The following is an 18,230-nucleotide window of genomic DNA, read 5'->3' as shown; positions in this document are numbered from 1 at the left end:
AGACGAAAAGGTTCAACAAGACATTGCCGCTGCGAATCTGAGAGTTTTGACAATTTTAAACGGGTCAAGAAAAACTCAATAAGCTGTCTTCTCTTGGCCCTCTCCAGGGACGATTCAAATGGGCGTAGGTTGTAGAGTTGTTTATAATAATTTAAGAACTCTGATTTTATCTGATCGTAATCGAGGGTACGAGTGGACATATGTGCGAGATTGGCGCTGCCGGATTTTTGAGATCATTAGCTTAGAAGCTTTGTCTCCGTGTACAAACATTCTGGTTCGCCAAGAAGCGTACCATTTTGCAGACTGTGAGTTTAAAATGTCCTTTAATTGCTGTCTTTTTTGAGATAGTTGGGCCAGAATTTGGGATTCAGTTTGTTTTTTATGTTGAATCTCAAGTGTAGCTATTTCAGCGTATAATGAGTTTACCTGCTGTTGTCTTTGTTTATTCAGGTAGGAGGAAACTGAAATCAGTTCTCCTCTAATAACTGATTTATGGGCTTCCCATAAAGTCGGGGCTGAGACTTCACCATTATCATTTTGATCAAAATATTGGATGAGTGTTTTAGTGATTCGGTCAAGCGCCGAAGGAATATTCAGGATCGATTCGTTGAGCTGCCAAGTTCTGCAGGAGGGGAAAGGCCTAGCCAGAGACATCTCTAGTGTTACTATTGAATGGTCAGATAATATATTAGGTAAGATATTGGATCTTTTTGCATTGGAGAGAAATCTTTTGGGGATAAAGATATAGTCAAGCCTATGGTAGGACCCGTGGGGGTGAGAATAAAAAGTGAAATCTAGGTCATTTGGGTGCAGGTATCTCCAGATATCAATTATTTGTGAGGATTGGATCTGTTGTTTTATTCTGCTAATTTCTCTGAGGGATATTGCACTTTTCTTTCTCGTGTCTATTAATGGCTCTAGCGCGACATTTAGGTCACCTCCTATGATAAGTATACCTTCTTTAAAGTCTTCAATTTTTTTCAATGCCGCCTATAGCCACTTCAGCAGTTTCTTGTTAGGGGCATATAGACTGCAAATAGTGACCAAGTTCCCGGCTAGCAGGCCCTTAATCATTAAATACCTCCCCAGAGGGTCAGACAACATTTTGTGTAGCTGAAAGGGCACCCCCCTCGCCATAGCCACCGAGACACCTCTCGAGCCTGTCTGCGTGGTGGTTGCATGAAACCATGTGTCATAATGTGACCGCTCAAAGTTGGGAATTTTGTCTGGCTTAAAGTGAGTTTCTTGTACTAATAGAAGGTCTGCTCTTTGTTTCTTAAGTAGGGTCAATGTATGGCGCCTAGTGGACGGCGAGTTCATGCCATGCGCATTGAATGTTGCAAAGCTAAATACCTTATCTCGAGTATCCATGGGTAATGTGGTAGGAGGTGGCCGGGCTACACTTAGTAGATTTCCTTTGTTGCCTCATTCGTGCTGTGATGTCAGAACTAGTCAGATATGTGGGGGAAGAGGAGGAGGGAAGAGAAGAAAGGGTGAATAAATAAAGGAAATAAAAGATGAACATCTTTAGATTCAGTTTTGAAACGATTCTTAACTAACTATTATAGAACATAACTATCGATCTGTTAGTCATATTTGTCGACCGATAGGGGAAATATTAAAGATTCATAAACGTGAAGAAGTACCTATAGCTTAGATGGACCAATACTCTGTGGCAAGATAGAGAATACGGGGGTGGGGACAGGGAAAACCAGGGAGGGGTGGGTGAGGGATGAAAATAGGAGAAAAAAAAAAAAAGAAGGGAGTTGTATTAGCACATCAAGTAAGTTACCTCAATAAGAAAAGATATGCAAACTCTATAGCTACGTAAGAGTAACAGGAAGGTACTTGGTTCAGAAAGGTTGGGTGGGGAGTGACGGGATAAAAAATAGAAAAAAGGATAAGGTACGTTAGGACGTTAGCTGTAATAACTCTAAGTTGAAGATCATTCAAGTTATATAACACTTAACAGTAAGGAAGCACTCAGATCAGATGAGAGGCCGGTCACACGTTCATGTTGCCTCTGTGTCCCCTTTTGATGATGGTGCCTTCGTCGTCTTCCTTCTAGGCCTCTGTGCTGTGGGGGAGCTCATGGTAAGCCATGGAGAAGGGGGTTGAAGAGGGCGAAGAAGAGAAGCTGTATGGAAAGGCTCCAAGTCGGGGTAGGTCTCGACGATATCCAGCGTTTTGCAAACATCTTTGATGTCAGCGGACGACCTGACCTGGAGTCTTTTTTCATCTGCGGAGATAGACATTCCAAAAGGAAACAGCCATCGGAAGCGGTAGCCCTTCTGGATTAGAGCCTCTGTAAATGGTTTAACAAGCCATCGCTTCTTGAGGGAGGTGGTTGAGAGGTCTTGAAACAGTCTCAAGTTTGCGCTTTCATAGACTATCTCCTCTGACTCTCGAGCTCTGCGCATAATCAGATCTTTTGTACGAAAGTCTAGAAAGCGGCATAGAACATCTCTTGGGGGGTCGCCCTGTTTTGGTCTAGGGCGTAGAGACCTGTGGACTCGAATAAGCTCAATGTCCGTGGGATCCCCCTCTATCAATAGCTTTCCAAAGATCTCTTTGGCCGCTTTAGCCAGAGCATCAGATGCAACAGATTCTGAGAGGCCCCTGATTCGAATGTTGTTTCTAAGTTCTCGGTTCTCATAGTTCTCTAGTATGGACTGTATATCATGCAATTGGTTTTCGTGGGCTTTTAAGCTGTCTAGGAGGCTGTTAGAGTGCTGAGCCAATGCTGTTTGAGTTTGTTCCATGTCTTCCAGTCTGTGATCCTGTTGCGACAGGTCCTGTTTAATTTCAGCAAGCTCTTTTCCGATTGGTTTAAGGGCCTTGGACAGGATCCGCTTAATGAAGGAGCGTGTGACCCGGTTGTCTCTCGAGTCATCGCCTACATCGGTGTCGCTTTCAATATCAGAATCCGAGTCTTCCTCTGAATCATGGTCTGCATGTCCTGGGGTTCTGGTGGGGTCCGGTGGGGCAGTTTGTTTGTTCAAGAATTTGTCCACATCTGCTTGTGTAATAGATTTCAAAGATTTGGATGTGGTACGTTGTGTTTTGACTCCGGTTTCCCCATTGTTGCACACAGAGAGCTATAGGTTTTCCACTCAAAAAAAAGGAAAAAGTATATGTATTAAATATGCATTCCCCCTTGGCCGTCGCTAGATGGCAGTCTAGGCATCCATATCAGCAGAGCAGTATGGTCTTGGGGAAGGGAGGCAAGTTCCCTTATTGACAGAGTATATTTGGGTTTTCAAATACTAATATCTGCTCCTCCGACTTAGTTAGTTAGGTCTAGTTCCAGGTGGGGTAACAAGTGGGTCAGTATCGGCAATGCTGCATGCCGGATGGAGCCAGATAAGCTGGGTCTGGTTCTGGGCTGTCAGAGCATACTCAAGCGCGTCCTTCCCCACCAGCGGCCATCCTGGAACGCCAAGGATCAGAATGTCTTATCCACTTATTAAATGCACAGATTCACAGAGCATGCACTGGGTGTCAGCAAAGCCTCACTGCAATGTTAGTGCCCTTTTTTATATATATATATATATATATATATATTTATTTATAGGTTTAGACTATTGCTAGCACCTTTCTGATAATAATTGAGGAAGGTGAGCCATTTATTTTTTAAGCTCAGAGTTCCAGGGCAGTAGTAAAGACTAGAGAAGTGATTTTCACCTCTCTGTATGCTGGAGCCAGCTTGTCTCTCTCTGTAATCAGAGCCTTGCCTAATATGGCGTCAGGCAAGGTGGGAAATCCCCAGCCCCCTCTCTTTATCTCAGATCCAGCAGCAAGCTTTGACAGGGGCACAGAGGGGGAGAAGTGTCTCTCCACAGCATCAAAACCCAGTGACTCCTCCAGCAACAGGAGTCTCTTCACTCCTGAGGGGGAGCAGGAAAGAGAGAGGAGAGAGGGGACCTCGGAGGCAGACAGGGGAAGCCCCACGGCACCCAGTGCACCAGAGGCTGGTAGGAGGTAACGGGGCCAGTCAGAGTGGATGGAGGGAGAAGCTTAATGCTTCTATTACAGGGTACCTCCTTGATATGAGCCTCCGGCGTTTAGTTTGCTGACTTTTGCAGCCTCCTGGGGTGGTAAGATGGCGCCTTTTCTCCTGCTGTGTCCCCGTGGTCAGCCCAGCCGTTCAGCCCAGGGCTAGAGTAGTGCCTGTTTTGTTCTGATTTCGTCTTCCAATAGTGCAGGTTGGATTCAGATCGAGTCCAGGGGGTCAAATTATAGTAGTGGATTCATCAAATCCTTGATTTTATCTTGGCTTTATCAAAGCTCCCAGCAGCCATGTCCTGTCTCCTGTGCAGCCAGGCCATGCCCCCCAGAGACTTGAACTAAACATGTTCCTTTGTCTATCTCGGGGAGAAGCGATATACAGATAGATACAGCAATATAGATATAAACATGTGAGTGAGATATATGATTGCTTTGTGTGTAGTTTACTGTACATGTATTTTATAAATATTTTCTGAAAAAAATGGCATGGGGTCCAAAAAGTTTTATTAGCCTTGTATGTTCTCCCCGTGTTTGCGTGGGTTTCCTCCCACATTCTAAAGACATACTGATAGGGAATTTAGATTGTGAGCCCCATCGGGGACAGTGATGATAATCTGTGCAAACTGTAAAGCGCTGCGGAATATGTTAGCGCTACATAAAAATAAAGATTATAAAGATTATTATTAGCCAGCAGTTAATAACATTTCAGGAGACCCCACACCTGTTTTTTTCGGAAAATAATTTATTTAGTAATAAAATACAAGTACAGTAAGCTACACAAGTGGCAACCGATTTTTTATAGGATTGCATTCGTCCAATTTTTCTCGCAAATGAGTATGAGCCCTACAACTGTTACTTTCGTTAACCCCTTCAGTTAACACCGTAAAAAAAAATAGTTTTGGGGAAAAGTGGCAAAACATAAAAAAAGATATCAATGTGGTATCGCTGTAATTGTGCTGACCCGAAGAATAAAGTGGTCTTATCACATTTACAACACGGTGCATGGCATAAAAAAATAATTCCTTAAAGGGAAACTGTCACCTCATTTTGCCGCTATAAGATGCAGCCACCGCCTTTCGGGGCTTATCTACAGCATTCTATAATGCTGTAGATAAGCCCCTGGTCCGACCTGAAAGAGAAGAAAAACAAGTTTTATTATACTCACCTGGGGGCGGTCCGCTCCGATGGGTGTCGCAGGTCCGGCGCCTCCCATCTTCATGCGATGTCGTCAACCTGCTTGCTTCATGTCGCGCTCCTGCGCAGGCGTACTAATCTGCCCTGTTGAAAGCAGAGCAAAGTACTGCAGTGCGCAGGTGTAAGGAAAGGTGAGAGAGGCCCAGCGCCTGCGTACTGCAGTACTCTGCTCTGCCCTCAACAGGGTAGATCATTAAGCCTGGCAGGAGCACGACACGCAGCAAGCAGGAGGACGACATCGCATGAAGATGGGAGGCGCCAGACCCAGGACCTGCGACACCCATCGGACCGAACCGCCCCCCGGGTGAGCATAATAAAACTTGCTTTTCTTCTCTTTCAGGTCGGACCGGGGGCTTATCTACAGGATTACAGAATGCTGTAGATAAGCCCCAAAAGGCGGTGGCAGCATCTTATAGTGGCAAAACGAGGTGACAGGTTCCCTTTAACTGCTGTTTTTTGTTAATTTTGCCTCCCAAAAACCGGAAAAGAAAGCGATCAAAAAATGTTGTGTGACTGAAAATAGTACCAATAAAAAGTCAACTCATTCAGCAAAAAACAAGCCCTCACATGACTATTGGCAGAAATATATAAAAATTATAGCTCTCAAAATATGGTGATGCGAAAAGCGTCTTTAAGTGTGGGACAGCAGCAAAACATAAAAAACAATATAAATCTGGTATTGCTGTAATCGCACCGACCTGAAAAATAAATCACTTATACTGTACTAGAAACGGCGTAAAAAATAAATAAAACTAATTCTTGGCTTACTACAGATTTTTTCATTCTGTCTCCGAAAGATCGCAGTAAGGCTCGGCACACATTTATCCTGAGCTTTACGCTAACACCGGGTTTCTGTGTAAATTTGCATTTCAAAAGTCAAATGGCGCTCCTTCCCTTTTCAAGCCCTGCCGGGCACCCAAACAGTAGTTTTCACCACATATGGGGTATCTGTGCGAACAAGAAAAAATTGCACAACAAATTTTATATGGTCCTTTTCTCCTATTACCCTTGTGAACATAAAAAATTTGGTGGTAAAAAACACGTTTTTATGGGAATTTTTTTGTTTTCGCGGCTCAATTTATAAAATTCTGGGGGTTCAAGGTGCTCTCTACACATTTAGATAAATTTCTTGAAGGGTGTAGTTTTCAAAATATGGGAGGTTTCCACTGTTTAGTCACATCGGGGATCTACAAACGCGACAGGGTGTCCTCTTTCGATTCCAGACAATTTTGCATTTCAAAAGTCAAATGGCGCTTCTTACCTTCCGAGCTCTGCCGTGCACCCAAACAGTGGTTTTCCCCCACATATTGGGGTATTGGTGTACTCAGGAGAAATTGGACAACAAATTGTATGGTCCATTTGCTCCAGTTACTCTTGTGAAAATGCAAAACTTGGGGCTAAAGAAAAATTTTTGTGGGAAAAAGTTAAATTTTTATTTTTTCCTTTTACATTGCTTTAACTCCTTTCCGACATCGGGTGTAATAGTACACTGATGTCGGACACCCTCCCTTTGATGTGGGCTCCAGCAGTGAGCCCACATCTTTCCCGGCACAAGTCAGCTGTTTGAGCCCGGAACAGCCATGTGTGGAATCGCGATCCACCCGCGGTTATTAACCAAATAAATGCCGCTGTCAAACTCTAACAGCGGCAGTTAACATGCAATTCTGGCAATCGCGCCAGAAATCCACCCATCATTGACTCGCGTCATGTGATTGCGGGTCACCGATGGGTCGACATGACAACCTGAGGTCTCCTGGAGACATCTATGGTTGTCACTACCTGATTGCTATGAGCGCCGCCCCGTGGTCGGTGCTCATAGCAAGTGAGGTATTCTGCTACATACCAGTGATCTGATCATCGCCTGTATGTAGCAGGGCCGAAATGTTTTTAAAAATATATATGTATAAAAAAAAGTTGACATCACCCCCCTTTCGCCCCAGTTCAAAATAAAACAATAAAAAAAATTAATCATACACATATTTAGTATCGCCGTGTTCAGAATTACCCGTTCTACCAACAAAAAAAAGGCTTAACCTGGTCACTAAACGGCATAGTGTGAGAAAAAAAGTCAAAACGCCAGAATTATTATTTTTTTGGTTGCTGCAACATTGCATCAAAATGCAATAACAGGCGATCTCCTCCGGACCCTGGCTACCATCCGCACATTAGGCCGTGATCAATCAGCGACGCGGGATTTCCGTTACAGACAGACAGAATTAGACGATTATATATATAGATATATTGAGAGTATTTTCCAACTCCCCATTTTCTTTACACCATTTCCTGTTTTTCATCTATGTTATCATTTTAATTGATGTAATCATAAAGAATTATAAATTTTATCTAATTTTATCTTGTCACTTATAATTTTTGCACATAGGCACCTAAAAATTCGATTCCTTTGGCAAATAACTTTGTTTATACATTTCTGATTCTATAAAAGTGCTACTCATCCAAATGAGTTATTGTTTATCTAAGACAACCAATTTATATTCATCATTTTGTGTGATATACACACGTGGTCAAAATTGTTGGTACCCTTTGCTTAACCCCTTCCCAACATCCGACGGTATATCCCGTCCATGGGACCTGGGCCCCTATGCCCATGGACGGGATAGTACGTCGGGCGCGATCAGCGGCGCCCACGTGGTGAGCGCCGCTGATCGCGGCCGGGTGTCAGCTGATTATCACAGCTGACACCCGGCACAATGTGTCAGGGGCGGTCACGGACCGCCCCCGACACGTTAACCCCTTGCACACCGCGATCAAACATGATCGCGGTGTACCGGGAGTTAAAGGGAAGCATCGGCAGGGAGGGGGCTCCCTCCGTGCTTCCCTGAGCCCCCCACGGCAGCGCAATGTGCAGCGCTGCTGCGGGGGACTCCTTTCCTCCAGGCCCCCGATTCCAAGATGGTGACGGGGGCCTGAGGAAGCTGGCTTCCTCAGTGCCTGCAAAGCGCAGGCATGAGGAAGCCTTCTGCAGTGCCTGTGTTAGATCGCTGATCTGTCACAGTGATCTGTGATGTGACAGATCAGCGATCTGTCACAGGACAGTGATGTCCCACCTGGGACTATTTAATAAAGTAAAAAAAAAAAAAAAAAAAAAATGTAAAAATTAAAAAAAAAATCGCCAAATAAATTAGAAAAAAAAAAAAAAAAATATTCCCCCAATAAATTTTTTGGAAATAATAAAAAAAACCCAAACAATAAAAGTACACATATTAGGTATCGCCGCGTCCGTAACGACCCGCCCTATAAAACTGTCCCATTAGTTAACCCCTTTAGCGAACCCCTTAAAAAATAAAAATAAAAAACGAAGCAAAAAATAATGATTTATTATCATACTGCCAAACAAAAAGTGTAATAACGCGCGATCAAAAAGACGCATATAAATATCCATGGTACCGCTGAAAACGTCATCTTGTCCCGCAAAAAACGAGCCACCACACAGCATCATCAGCGAAAAAATAAAAAAGTTATAGCTCGCAGAATAAAGCGATGCAAAAATAATTATTTTTTATATAAAATAGTTTTCATTGCATAAAACCGACAAAAACATAAAAAAAAGACCTAAATGAGGTATCGCTGTAACCGTACTGACCTGAAGAATAAAACCGCTTTATCAATTTTACCGCACGCGGAACGGTGTAAATGCACCCCCCCAAAAGAAATTCATGAAACGCTGGTTTTTCTTCATTCTGCGTCCCAAAAATCGGAATAAAAAGCGATCAAAAAATTTCACGTGCCCGAAAATGGTACCAATAAAAACGTCAACTCGTCCCGCAAAAAATAAGACCTCACATGACCCGGTGGGTCAAAATACGGAAAAATTATAGCTCTCAATATGTGGTGATGCAAAAACTATTTTTACAATAAAAAGCGTCTTTTAGCGTGCGACAGCCGCCAAATATAAAAACCGCCATAAATGGTAAATCAAACCCCCCGTTATCACCCCCTTAGTTAGGGAAAAATAATAAAATAAAAAAAATGTATTTATTTCCATTTTTCCATTAGGGTTAGGGCTAGGGTTAGGGGTGTGTTGGGGTAGGGTTAGGGCTAGGGTTAGGGCTAGGGGCATGTTGGGGTTCGGGTTGGAGTTAGAATTGGGGGTTTCCACTGTTTGGGCACATCAGGGGCTCTCCAAATGCAACATGGCTTCTGATCTCAATTCCAGCCAATTCTGAGTTGAAAAAGTCAAATGGTGCTCCTTCCCTTCCAAGCTCTGCCATGCGCCCAAACAGTGTTTTACCCCCACATGTAGGGTATCAGCCTACTCAGGACAAATTGCAAAACAATTTTTGGGGTCCAATTTCTCCTGTTACCCTTAGGAAAATAAAAAATTGGGGGCAAAAATATCATTTTTGTGGAAAAAAATGATTTTTTTATTTTCACGTCCGAGTGTTATAAACTTCTGTGAAGCACTTGGGGGTTCAAAGTGCTCACCACACATCTAGATAAGTTCCGTGGGGGGTCTAGTGTCCAAAATGGGGTCACTTGTGGGGAGTTTCAATAGTTTAGGTACATCAGGGGCTCTCCAAACGCACATGACACCCGCAGACCATTCCATCAAAGTCTGCATTCCAAAACGTCACTACTTCCCTTCCGAGCCCCGACGTGTGCCCATACAGTAGTTTTCTCCCACATATGGGGTATCAGCATACTCAGGACAAATTGGACAACAACTTTTAAGGTCCAATTTCTCCTGGTACCCTTGGGAAAATAAAAAAATGGTGACTAAAAGATCATGTTTGTGGAAAAAATACGAATTTTTTATTTTCACGCCCGGGCGTTATAAACTTCTGTGAAGCACTGGGGGGTTCAAAGTGCTCACCACACATCTAGATAAGTTCCTTGGGGGGTCTAGTTTACAAAATGGTGTCATTTGTGGGGGGTTTCCACTGTTTAGGTACATTAGGGGCTCTCCAAAGGCAACATGACACCCGCAGACCATTCCATCAAAGTCTGCATTCCAAAACGTCACTACTTCCCTTCCGAGCCCCGACGTGTGCCCATACAGTAGTTTTCTCCCACATATGGGGTATCAGCATACTCAGGACAAATTGGACAACTTTTAAGGTCCAATTTCTCCTGTTACCCTTGGGAAAATAAAAAAATGGGGACTAAAAGATCATGTTTGTGGAAAAAATCCGAATTTTTTATTTTCACGCCCGGGCGTTATAAACTTCTGTGAAGCACTGGGGGGGTCAAAGTGCTCACCACACATCTAGATAAGTTCCTTAGGGGGTCTAGTTTCCAAAATGGTGTCATTTGTGGGGGGTTTCCACTGTTTTGGTACATCAGGGGTTTTCCAAACGCGACATGGTGTCCGATCTCAATTCCAGCCAAAAACGTCAAATGGCGCTGCTTCCCTTCCGAGCTCTGCCATGCGCCCAAATAGTGGTTTACCCCCACATGTGGGGTATCAGCGTACTCAGGACAAATTGCACAATAACTTTTAGGGTCCTGTTACCCTTGGAAAAATAAGAATTGAGGGTGAAAAGATCATTTTTGTGGAAAAAATATGATTTTTTAATTGTATGGCTTTATGTTATAAACTTCTGTGAAGCCCATGGGGGTTCAAAGTTCTCACCACACATCTAGATAAGTTCCTTAGGGGGTCTAGTTTCCAAAATGGTGTCATTTGTGGGGGGTTTCCACTGTTTTGGTACATCAGGGGTTTTCCAAACGCGACATGGTGTCCGATCTCAATTCCAGCCAAAAACGTCAAATGGCGCTGCTTCCCTTCCGAGCTCTGCCATGCGCCCAAATAGTGGTTTACCCCCACATGTGGGGTATCAGCGTACTCAGGACAAATTGCACAATAACTTTTAGGGTCCTGTTACCCTTGGGAAAATAAAAATTGGGGTGAAAAGATCATTTGTGTGGAAAAAATATGATTTTTTAATTGTACCGCTGTACGTTATAAACTTTTGTAAAGCCCTTGTGTGTTCAAAGTTCTCACCACATATCTAGATAAGTTCCTTGGGGGGTCTAGTTTCCAAAATGGGGTCACTTGTAGGGGGTTTCCACTGTTTAGGTACATCAGGGACTCTCCAAATGTGACATGGCGTCCAATCTGAATTCCAGCCAATTTTGCATTGAAAAAGTCAAACGGCGCTCCTTCCATTCTGAGCTCTGCCATGCGCCGAAACAGTCGTTCCCCCCCACATATCAGGTATCTGCGTACTCAGGACAAATTGCACAATAACTTTTGCAGTCCAATTTCTCCTGTTACCCTTGGTAAAATAAAAAAAATTGAACCTGAATTATTTTTTTTATGAAAAAAAGTTAGATGTTCATTTTTTTTTAAATATTCAAAAAAATTCCTGTGACGCACCTAAAGGGTTAATAAACTTCTTGAATGTGGTTTTGAGCACCTTAAGGGGTGCAGTTTTTAGAATGGTGTCACTTTTGGGTATTTTCTATCATATAGACCCCTCAAAGTGGCTTCAAATGTGATGTGGTCCTAAAAATAAAATGGTGTTGTAAAAATGAGAAATCGCTGGTCAACTTTTAACCCTTATAACTTCCTAACAAAAAAAAATTTTGGTTCCAAAATTGTGCTGATGTAAAGTAAACATGTGGGAAATGTTAGTTATCAAGTTTTTTGTGTGCCGTATCTCTGTGATTTAAGGGCATAAAAATTCAAAGTTGGAAAATTGCGAAATTTTCACAATTTTCGCCAAATTTCCGTTTTTTCTCACAAATAAACGCAAGTTATTTGAATGAAATTTTTACCACTAACATGAAGTACAATATGTCACGAGAAAACAATGTCAGAATCACCGGGATCCATGGAAGCGTTCCAGAGTTATGACCTCATAAAGGTACAGTGGTCAGAATTGTAAAAATTGGCCCGGTCATGAACGTGCAAACCACCCTTGGGGGTGAAGGGGTTAATGACCGAAAAACCCACAATGGTGACAAAAATAACTTGAATCTGACAAAAGTAATAAATCATAAATCTATGAAAATGAACAAATGAAAGTCAGACATTGCTTTTCAAGCATGCTTCCACAGAATTTAAAAAAAATAAAACTCATAAAATAGGCCTGGACAGAAATGATGGTACCCTTAACTTAATATTTTGTTGCACAAACTTTTCAGGCAATCACTGCAATCAAATGATTCATGTAACAGTCAATGAGACTTCTGCACCTCTCGACAGGTAATTTGGCCCTATCCTCAAGAGCAAACTGCTCCAGTTGACTCGTGTTTGAAGGTTGCCTTTTCCAGATGGCATGTTTCAGCTCTTTCCAAAGATGCTCAATAGGATTTAGGTCAGGGTTCATAGAAGGCCTCTTAGCCATTCTTGGGTGATTTTAGCTGTGTGTTTTGGGTCATTATCCTGTTGCAAGACCCATGACCTCTCTCGACTGAGTCCAAGCTTTCTGACACTGGGCAGCACATTTCTCTCTAGAATCCCTTCATAATCTTGAGATTTTATTGTACCCTGCACAGATTCTAGACACCCTGTGCCAAATGCAGCACAGCAGCCCCAGAACAATACAGATTCTTCTCCATGTTTTACCGTATTGACAGTGTTCTTTTCTTGATATGCTTCATTTTTTCGTCTGTGAACTTAAAGCTGATGAACCTTGCCAAAAAGTTGTGCACAAACCGCAGCTTCTCATATAAAAGAAAAAGCAATGCAACAAATTTTTAGGATCACCACTCTGAATACCAGTAAATATAGCAAAATATACTTTATTGTATACAAAACCAGGAAACACTACACACAGTTTAAAACATTTAAAAACATTTCTAGGGACTGAAACAGGTGTAGTCCCCATAGTCAAGAATCATGGTACTAATATAACCACTGGCTGCTTAATAAATAAATAGCATACAAATACAAACAAAATAGTGCCAGTATGCTGCTGATTACATTCTGGCGCCGCTGGAGTGGCAGCCTGTTACAGTAGCTCCTTCTTTGCTCTCCTTTTTTCTCTATTTTTTCTATTTTTCCTTTCTCTTTTTTATTGTTACTCCAAAGGACATTGCACTATGGAAAACCATAAGAGGACCTGGACCTTCGATGGACTTTTTACCTTGTTTTTACTTGGATCTATTGTGTTGGGAAATCCAGGAACTGAAAAAGACCCTATTGTCTACTCCAGAGAAGCTATACTGCTGCTTAGGGATACAACAAGGCAGCATGATGCTATTAGACCAGAGGACATTCTACCAGAAATAAGGAGGACTAAGAGAAGAGGTTGCAGAGCTGGAGCCCTCAGGAAAGCTAGAAGGCGCTATAGACCTGCTCTTCCCTCCGTCATTATGGGCAATGTGAGGTCACTCGGGAATAAGTTGGACGAACTGCCGGCGCTGACCAGACATCATCGGGAATTAAGGGAGTGCAGTATGTTGCTGTTTACAGAGACCTGGCTCACTGAAGGTACTCCGGACACTGTTGTCTCGTTGGATGGCTTTAAACTCATTCGCGCGGACAGGACAAGGGAGAGCGGTAAGAGGAAAGGCGGAGGGCTGGCGATATTTGTGAATGATAGATGGTGTGACTCTAGGCACATCGTGGTCAAAGAGCAAACATGCTGTAAGGACATTGAGCTATTAGCTGTGGGCATGAGACCTTTTTATTTACCGAGGGAACTATCGCATGTAATCATGATAGCTGCATATGTCCCCCCTTCTGGGAAAGCTGATGCCGCCACTGAGGTCCTACAATCCACAGTGAGCATGATGCAGTCCCTTCACCCCCAAGCACTCCTTCTGGTTTTGGGAGATTTCAATCATGTGTCTCCAGCATCCATACTACCCGGTTGCACACAGTATGTTACCTGCCTCACTAGAGACAACAAAATATTGGACTTGTTCTTTGCCAATGTGAGAGGGGCATATGCCTCGTCAGCCCTACCGCCCCTTGGAAGATCGGATCACAACCTAGTGCACCTCCAACCCGTGTACAAGCCGCTTGTACAGAGAGAACCTGCTGTCACTCGCAGAGTGATGATGCTCTGAGAGACTGCTTTGAAACAACCACTTGGAATGTGCTGCAAGATTCCTATGGTGATGACATGGATGGTCTCACACACTGTATAACGAACTACATTAATTTCTGTGTAGACAACACGGTACCCACAAAAGTAGTGAGGTGCTTCTCTAACAATAAACCATGGATCAGCCCCGGAATAAAGGCTCTTCTCAAAGAGAAGAAGTTGGCTTTCAGATCAGGTGACAAGGGCAGGCTGAGAGAGGTGCAGAAAGATCTGAAGAATCTAATCAGGCAGGGAAAGGCTAATTATTAGAGAAAGATTGAACTGAAATTGTCATAGAAAAGGATTCATGAAGTCTGGGAGCGTCTAAAGTCTATATCTGGGCATAGACAGACTGTCTCCAGGATGGTTGTAGATAAAGAGGGGCTTAATTAACTTAATCTATTCTTTAACAGATGTAATCACACACTGGCTGCTCCTGCCCCTGCATACCATTCACACCTCTCTGCTACAATAACCTCACCCCCTGCTGCAACTTGTCAACTGAGCCAGGGTCTGTTCTTCACAAGTACCCAGGTTGCAAAAGAACTGGATAAGATCAAAGTTTTGAAGGCTGCAGGTCCTGACGGCATCAGTGCAAGGCTAATCAAAACCTGCGGGCACCAGCTGAGTGAGATCATTACATATCTGTTCAATATGAGCCTGAGAATAGGTATAGTACCACAACTGTGGAAATTATCGTGTGTGGTACCAGTTCCGAAGAAACCTTATCCGAAAGCCCTTAATGACTATAGACCTGTAGCATTGACATCACACCTGATGAAGGTACTAGAGAGATTGGTTCTCACACGTCTCCGTTCTCTAGTGAGCTCGGATATGGACCCTCTCCAGTTTGCCTACAGGCCGGGCATTGGTGTGGATGATGCCATTATCCACCTTCTAGATAGGACTCTCTCTCACCTGGAGAAACCTGGGAACACTGTGAGAATAATGTTCTTCGATTTCTCTAGTGCTCTTAATACCATACAGCCAGGTCTACTGAGAGACAAGCTGGGCCTTGTTGGTGTGGACCTCCAACTCTCCACCTGGATCCTTAACTACCTCACAAACCGACCTCGGTTTGTAAAGGTTCGGGACAGTGTGTCAGACATGGTGATCTGCAATACAGGGGCACCTCAAGGTACAGTTCTTGCCCTTTTTCTCTTCACACTGTACACTGCGGATTTTAAGTGCAACTCATCTAGCTGCTACTTGCAGAAGTATTCTGATGACTCTGCAATAGTAGGCCTCATCACAGGAGGAGATGAAAGAGAGTACAAAGATACTAACCAAGCTTTTGTGGAGTGGTGTCATAGGAACCACCTTAGGATTAATTCCGGGAAGACCAAGGAATTGGTGGTGGACTTTCGCAAGGGAAAAAATCCACCAGTAGTGGTGAACATTCAGGGAAATGACATTGAGATAGTCGACACCTTTAGTACCTTGGTGTGATCCTCAATAATAAGCTTGACTGGGCCCATCACTTGGATGCAGTGTACAGGAAGGGCCACAGTAGGCTTTATCTGCTCAGAAGGCTGAGAGCCTTCGGAGTTAGGGGGGCACTCCTTGCATCCTTCTTCAACTCTGTTATGGCATCAGTCATTTTCTTTGGTGTGGCGTGCTGGGGTAGTGGCATATCAACCAGGGACAGGAATAGGCTGGACAAACTGATTAGAAGGGCCAGCTCTGTCCTGGGATGCCCCCTTGATCCAGTTCAGGAAGTAGGCGACAGGAGGATACTGGCCAAGGTGAGCTACATGGTGCAGAATGATTCCCATCCCATGCATGAGACCGTGACAAAGATGTGCAGTACTGTCAGTGACCGGCTACTTCATCCTAAATGTGAGAGGGAGCGCTATCGAAAGTCCTTCCTTCCTGCTGCAGTTAGGCTGTATAACCAGCACTGTCCAAAACGGAGAACGACCCAAACAGTGAACTGATAGATCCAAAGTTGTGATAGTCCGTTATATCTTTTTTTTTCTCGTATATGTACCTACCTACTGTCAATGTAATGCCTTTATGCATCTGTATCTGTACTTGTTCCTGCCTTGCTGCTGTAATGCTCTGAATTTCCCCATGGTGGAACGATTAACTTATCTTATACAGGCCCCCTGATGTAGAAAAATAACAATAAATACAGATTTCTTGGCAAGATAAACAGAATAAACAGCCAAAGAAAATCTGGACATAACATGTGGTGAACTTATAGAAGCTAAAGAGAGACACTATGAAACATGATATACAAAGCCAGTCCTGAGTTCGCAAACAGTCAGCAGGACAATACATCACCGCAGCTTAGTCCAGTAGACAGCAAATCATAGTCGCCCCGTCACCCATGTACAGCATTCAGACAGGCAGGCAAGCCAAGTGGCATAGGAGGACCCACACGTTCCCACACTTAGGCTGTGTGCACACGCTGCGGATTCCGCTGCGTTTCCGCAGCGGTTTTGGCCGCTGCGGACACGCAGCAGTTTTAGCTGCGGTGTACAGTACCATTCATTTGAATGGGAAAAAAAAAAAACGCTGTGCCGACGCTGCGGAAAAAAACGCGCGGATTTGCTGCGGTTTTGAATCCGCAGAAAGAATTGCATGTCAATTCTTTCTGCGGAAACCGCTGCGGGTTCCTATCTCCACCATTGTGGAGATAGTGAATCCGCAGGACCAAACCGCAGATAATCCGCAGGTCTTTTGACCTGCGGATTATCTGCGGTTTTTGCAAAATCCGTGCGGATTAATCCGCAGCGGATTCCGCAGCGTGTGCACGTACCCTTAAGGTGTCTTTTTCACTCACCTTGAAGGAAGGATTCCGAAACGCGCGTCGGGGAGCGTGTGGTAGGAACGTGGTGACCCTTATAGGTAAAGGATCTATCTATAGCATACCTATGTATATGTAAAGAGTTGTAATTCTTTAATGAAAAGGTGGCACTGGTTGCTTCACATACTGTGCATGATTTTATTGCACAGGCACTCTGCACTTTACTTTGGATATATGGAAGTTTTGTGAATATACACAATTGATGCTTAAAAGCATATGTGTTTGTGTTTTTTCTTTCTAAAATATTTTTTCTTATATATGATTCACTGTGTGACAATTTTGCACATCGCTCATTGCACTTTTTTTGTTATTTATTTATTTTTTATATATTATAATGATTTTTATGTAATCTTTGCACCTTTTCTACAATCATTTTCAAATTGTTATTTTATAACATGTGGGGTATGCATATCTGATACATATATATAAATTGGGTCTCATTATTTTACAATTTTGTGGAAACTGTTCCTATACGTGCACTCTTTTTGGTTTTAATTGGTTTTAATGTAACCACCTGTATAAATAAAATAAAATATAATTTAATATATACACCCTGTCTGGTTCTTCATGGTTAAAAGGTCCTTTGATTGGTTGGTTGGTGTGTCTTATCCTCAGTAGTGTGCAATCACTAACCTTACTAACACTGGTGGTATATAATTTTTATTATTATTATCATTATTTTTATGGTTACTAAGAATTGATTGATTATATTCCAGTGCTGGTGTGTTTTTTCTAATATCGGAATTGGAAGTTCCCATAATGCAATGAGCCACTGTTGTGGCTCTGATTGGCTGCCGAAATGACGTCATCATGATGCGCGGTCTGTGCGCATCATGATGCTACGTCAGTTCGGGCCTTCCGGGGGGTCTGTGCCGATTGTCCGGGGGTCTGTGCCGGCCTGCCCGTGGTCTGTGCCGACTGTCCGGGGGTCTGTGCGGACTGCCGGGGGTGTGTACCGGCCTGCCGGGGGGCTGTGCCGGCCTGCCGGTGGTCTGTGCCGACTGTCCGGGGGTCTGTGCGGACTGCCGGGTGTCTGTACCGGCCTGCCGGGGGGCTGTGCCGGCCTGCCGGGGGGCTGTGCCGACTGTCCGGGGGTCTGTGCCGACTGTCCGGGGGTCTGTGCCGACTGTCCGGGGGTCTGTGCCGACTGTCCGGGGGTCTGTGCCGACTGTCCGGGGGTCTGTGCAGGCTGCGGGGTGATTGACGGTGATTGACACATT

At 43.7% G+C, this 18,230-nt stretch overlaps 1 protein-coding gene across 9 annotated transcripts in view; it reads right to left on the bottom strand.

The window, feature by feature from the left end:
* Positions 1-18,230, bottom strand: part of XPNPEP3 (X-prolyl aminopeptidase 3) — a 474,091-nt gene that overhangs the window by 326,763 nt on the left and 129,098 nt on the right. Inside the window, exon 2 of one of the 9 annotated variants that reach the window (XM_073558046.1) lies at positions 1,354-1,448. The exons of the other annotated variants lie outside the window; for them this stretch is intronic. The gene's annotated coding sequence lies outside the window, so the exon portion shown is untranslated. The remainder of the gene's footprint in view (positions 1-1,353; positions 1,449-18,230) is intronic. 9 annotated transcript variants of the gene reach the window in all.

The sequence above is a fragment of the Dendrobates tinctorius genome, unplaced genomic scaffold, assembly GCF_039654945.1.
Source record: "Dendrobates tinctorius isolate UK_male_01 unplaced genomic scaffold, ASM3965494v1 ptg000012l, whole genome shotgun sequence".
NCBI classification, from domain to species: domain Eukaryota; kingdom Metazoa; phylum Chordata; class Amphibia; order Anura; family Dendrobatidae; genus Dendrobates; species Dendrobates tinctorius.
The sequence above is the reverse complement of the archived record's forward strand: the minus strand, read 5'-3'. Positions and strand labels throughout refer to the sequence as shown.